This window comes from Pteronotus mesoamericanus, unplaced genomic scaffold, assembly GCF_021234165.1.
Source record: "Pteronotus mesoamericanus isolate MK-2021 breed Mesoamerican mustached bat unplaced genomic scaffold, CSHL_Meso_final contig_169, whole genome shotgun sequence".
NCBI classification, from domain to species: Eukaryota; Metazoa; Chordata; class Mammalia; order Chiroptera; family Mormoopidae; genus Pteronotus; species Pteronotus mesoamericanus.
In genome coordinates, this window is record NW_026555068.1 from 10461972 (window position 1) to 10467437 (window position 5466).

The 5466-nt window shown below is 40.3% G+C and overlaps 1 non-coding gene across 1 annotated transcript; it reads left to right on the plus strand.

Moving 5' to 3' along the window:
- The first annotated feature begins 4946 nt into the window (after positions 1-4946).
- LOC129064931 (small nucleolar RNA SNORA44) lies at positions 4947-5077 on the plus strand. The gene has a single exon (XR_008528542.1). It is a non-coding gene; the product is annotated as a small nucleolar RNA SNORA44 (small nucleolar RNA).
- Positions 5078-5466: the final 389 nt, after the last annotated feature.

The following is a 5466-nucleotide window of genomic DNA, read 5'->3' on the forward strand; positions in this document are numbered from 1 at the left end:
TAATTAAAGCAGCCTTTTCACTCTGAAGGAGGGGCTGAGGTGCGCCCATGACCGTACAGTCCACCAGTTGTGCCATGTATGGGACCATCCGCAAGCAGCCAGGGTGGCACAGTTCTGTAATGTTCGTCTCCCTGAACAGCTTCTTGTCTCTCTGGTTACAAGCCTGGTATACGGTGATAGCAAGGAAAGCTTTGAGTGAGATATGAGAGAAAAGTTTAAAATGAGTCATCTTTTTAAAAACTAGAAATATGAGGAAGCCTTATGGAACCTGACCAAAATGAATTAAGAGATCTGTTCTCGGAGCAAGAGTTGAGGGGTGGAAGATTTGACGTATAATGGTTGGGTAAGGTAATTGAAAAATAAAATCATTTCATGTTTGTACTTTTCTTAATTGAAAGTGCTTCATAAACTGGTTACATTTGTTGCTTTCTACCCATTATCAGCAAGGCCCATTATGGGAGGGCACAGACGTTGCACCCATACTGTACAATTTGGTGTTCACAGATTGACTTCTCCAAAGCCTCCCTTCTCTCTAATGGCTGCTAAATGATTCACTCCTCAAGTGCTTTCTGAGCATGGACTGCAATTATTAAGAGTCCTTTCTGCAGCACTCATTCTCTCTCCTTCCATAAAAGAACCTTCTTCCCTATTGTCTTCCTCATTTGCAATTCATTCTCCTAATCATAGCAGCTTTGTCCGGACTAAAGAGCATACTGAACGCTTTCTATACAATTCTCTCTCTCTTCAATCATGGGAAAAAGAAGCAGCAGCTGACTCACTTCAAGATTCACTCTTTCAAAAAAAAAGTCATTGTTTCCTGATTGGAAAACACTTTAAATAAAGTGTCCTAAATATACTTAACTGCTCTTTCATTTTAATTTAATACTGGGAGATACAGGAAAAAAAGAACTAATTGAGCTTTAACAATATGCCTTTGAAAGATTGGAATTTTTTAAGTGGCTTTTTATTGCTAAAGGGTTAGAAAATCTCACTAAATGAAGATTCATTTGTTTGTTATTGTTTTTTGCCTTATACAAAATATTACCACATGCATATTTGTATATAACATATATCTCCCAAATGAACAGTCTTTGCATTGTATTTTATATACATAGATGTGTATTTGTAATGTGCATACACACATCTCACAGAGAAAATTATATATATTTACTCAAAATTTTGAATAATATGGACATATATTACTCAAAATAAACAATCTTTGAGTGTTTGACCAAAAAAGCCTAGAAGAATTAGCACACACATACTTTGACTTCCCCCCGTTACTATGAATCATGTGCTCATGCTTCTACCTAAAGCCAGCCCCTCCGCATTTGCACATAAGATCTCATTTCCCTACTCCTACAAGGACATATAACCTGTCTCTCTTTTACATCATTCACTTTTCTTCTCTACTATATTTTTCCCATCAGTCTCAATGCTGCCTGTGGCTGGCTCTGGCCACACAAGAAGCCATAAATGTAGTCACAGTCTGGTGTGACTTGAAAGGGAGCCCCAGGACTCATGCCTTATAAAAGGTCTGTCCAGAAGGTATCCAGCCATGTAAATATAAAAAATGGAGGTGTTTAATGAAGAAGACACAAAATACAAGAAACATTGTACCATGATGCCTCTGTCCCCTTCAGATTAGGCACCTTGGGGTCTCACACAGTTCTCTTAATTGTCACCAGTTGCCCTGTCATATTTTCCTGAAGCACATCAACTGTCTTCCCTTTCAAAGGCAACTTTAGTTTTAAGAAAAGCCAGTAGTCGCAGGGCATCACGTCTGGCCTGTAGTGCAGCTGGGTCACCTGGGTAATCTGATGTTTTGCCAAAAAAGCTCTGCATGAGACATGACATATGAACAGTCATGTTGTTGTAATGGAGCTGCCAATCACCAGTTTTCCATAGCTGCAGCCTTCTGAATCATGTGAGTAGTTTCTGTAGAAGAATATCCAAGTTTAACACCAAATTTGAGGCAGATTTGTCACTCTACTCACTGTCATTTTGAATGCAACAGCCACACAGTGCACATGCTCATCAATGGCATATACCACCCCCACTGACTAGCACAGTAAAATCATCATTGTCCACGCATGCACATTCCAGTCCACTCTCCTTGGCTGCCCGGTTACATCAGTGTTGCACAAGCCATTCTCATTATATTAACAATGGCTTGAAATTTTCCGGGCAGACTTCACATACTACACCTTCATCCAATTATGCTTTTTAAACATGCCTTCATTTGTTTTTTCACTTTATGAGTAGAAACACTGAAGCATGAGTACGCATATTCACCGAGGCCAATTTAAACACATACAAATGGAGATTTAGCCAGAAAATGTGGTGTAGTGTTCCAAAAGTTTGGAAGGTCCTGGCAAAATAAAGCCACTTTCTCTTCTGGTAAGTAGAGATGTCCATTCCCAACCTGATACAAACTTCCTGGCTTTTGCTAGATAAATGAAAAAAGAATCTTTCCAGAGAGACCCTCCAACCCAGCCTGAAATATAAACAGGACTTGGGGAAGGAGAGTATTGTAGTTTCCAAGTTGCTGCTTCTTACAGCACTGAGGAGAAAGTATCAAAAGAGCCTGGTTGGTTACACTGGATAGGGATGTATTTCTTCCTGACACCTAGTATTATTCAAATGACAGCAGATATGACTGAAAGCATTTATCACACTCCCTGACTCACTTTAATCTCCCACAAAGGGGAAGCTACGCTCAGCACTGGGCGGGGGGATAATAAGGCAGCCGACAAAGCTGCCAGAGAGGAGCATTGATTTTAGGTGCCAAAAATAGAATCTGCTACAGTGTCCAGTCGGCTGCCCCATGTCGAGAAGTGGATTATCAGCTGAACTGCACGAGAAGAGGAGATGTTTGCAGGCAATCAGATTGGCTTATACACAGAGCATTAATTCTCCCGGAATATGCCATGTTAACCAATCAAAATGGCTTCATCTTTAAATAAAGCCGGCAGCCTCTGAGGCAGTATTCACAGTTCCAAATAGCAATAATGACCCCTGCTTGCAGGGCATGTTCCAAGCATTAGCACCTAGCCCGGGTTAATGGTACAAAGCACAGCTTCTCCTAACTGGTCATTAATCCCAAGTAAATACCCAGCAACTCAATTTCTGTGGCTTTAGGATAAACCTGAAATCAAATGGCCTAGTCAGACCGAGCAGATTTAATGCAGGAAAAGCTAATGACCACAACAGCCTCCCCCTCTGGGTACAGTGGAGGAGAAGCTAATCTAAAAAGCATTTTTCCTTTCATGATGGCTGAAATGCTGATTTCTAAGTAAGAGCATGCTTCTCTGACTAAATGGAGACACATCACGAACCCAGAGTCAGTGAGGAATGAGCTGGGAGCTGTTTTTCCAGTTAATGATGATGGATTTTAAACTGATCCATTCACATCTGACCTCCCTGCACTCCCCCCACCCTCTGAACAGGCTAGTTCTGCTTAGGCTGCTGTCTGACTAAGCAGTCAGGCAAGTTAACCAGGGATGGGAGGCCTGGTTGGGCTCTGCCCTGTGATACTGAGGCCAGCAGAGCCGCCCCGCTGAGGCTCCAGCAGATGCGCTTGATCGTTACCGCGTGCGTGTCCTTTAGCTCTGTAATCCTCTGAAATCGTCGCGCCGGATAATTGTCAAACTGTATTCCGTGATGTTGAGGGGTTCAGAGAGATGCATTGTGGACTTTGGAAGGCTGTGGAGACAGGTTGGGGAGGATTGTCCAGTGATCTGACCTTGGGTTTATGCTTCAAGGAATCCATGTGTTTTCCTGTTTTATATACTGAAAGTCTTTGTAAATTTTCATTAACAAAAACAGTCCTGCTATTAAACTACAGTTCATAATATCTGATCGTAGGGGAAATGGGTTTCCCACAGTGCAGCGTTTGGGCAGCCCTCCACGCACACGAAGTTCAGTCACGGCCCCTTCCTTCTTTGCAACAAGTTTTATTACTTCTTCCACTCCTGGAAATTTACAGCACTGCCTTATTTTGCCAAATGCTATTTTCTCAAAAAAGCTGTATCCTCCTCAAGGGCAGGATAATAACAAACATTTCTTATTCATTTTAGTGCCTAGCACAATATTTATACAATGTTTATACTAAACATTGATTTCTTAGGAAAATGATCAATGGCAATAGTATAGAAGACTTTAGTCAAAGAAATATTAGATCTAGCTAAGCATAGCTTAAACAATTTGATTTTTGGTTTTTGTTGGTTTGGGCATTTGTTTTTGGTTATTTGTCTTTATTTTTTCTTACCATTATCAAGATGTGTTCAGACAGTAAATTGCTGACATTTGTTAAATGAGGTCAGAATTCATCTTTATCTAATGATCTCAAAGTAGATACCACTGCTCCAGACTTCATGTTTAGGCTAATAATGAAGTGTAGGTAGAGAAAAGTGAGAAGTTGTGCCCAAAACTGATCCTTTAAAAAAATTATTTTTTTTCCCAGAAGCCTCCTAGAATAACTTTGTGGTAATCTCTGTGAAGAACTATGAGTAATCTGAGAATTTACCCTACTTGCAAACTAACACATTAGCCTATGACAGGTTCATGGATGTTGGCAGAAAACATGAGACTCCTAGTTCAGAGATAAAGGACTTTATTACTCATAGCAACACAAGCAGCATGAGCATCAGCATATTCGTGTCAGAACCTCTTGCTCCCAAGTCTCACAAGGGTGACATCAGTGGGTTCAGATAGATGCTGGCACAAGTGGGCTGCATTGTAAGAAAGGAACGCACAGCTTAGGAAACCCTGATCTTGTATGATGGGCAGTAGGCAAGCCTGCCATCTGCTCCAGGCAACAACTATGGCTATCTCCCAAAGCCGGTCACTATTCATTCTTTAGAAAATAATCCAAAGTAGGGCAATCGGCACCTCTCTTCCTAAGGCATGTAGAACCATGAGAAACCCATGAGGAATTATCTCTCCAGCATGTTTTCAAGGGTGGTGGCTGGTTGTAGCCATGGGGTCTCCAGTTGCATGCGAGAGCAACCTGGAGAGACTTTGACAGCTCAGGTCAGCACAATACCTGTAGCTGTCACTCGCCTTTCCTATAATATCTCAAAAACAAGACAAAACCAAACAAAACAAAAAGAACAGAAAAAAAGTAAATAAAGAGAAAAGAATTATCTCTCAACAAAATGTCATGAACCAAGACTTGGACCTATAACTATACCTGTCTATATTCCAACTTGATGATAGAATAATTATCTTTTGATGACAGAGGGACAATTTATAAATTCAAAAAGAAATAAATACTATCTTAGCTCACAAGATGTCTCTAAAGTAAATAATATTTGCATAGTTATAATAGAGTAATTCTGTTTATTTGTTTTCAACTTTTGTGATTAACTCATAACAAACTCATGGAAAACTTCATTGTGATTACTGAAAATATAATATATATCATCAACCAAGATACTTTTGGAAAGGAATACTAAGACGATG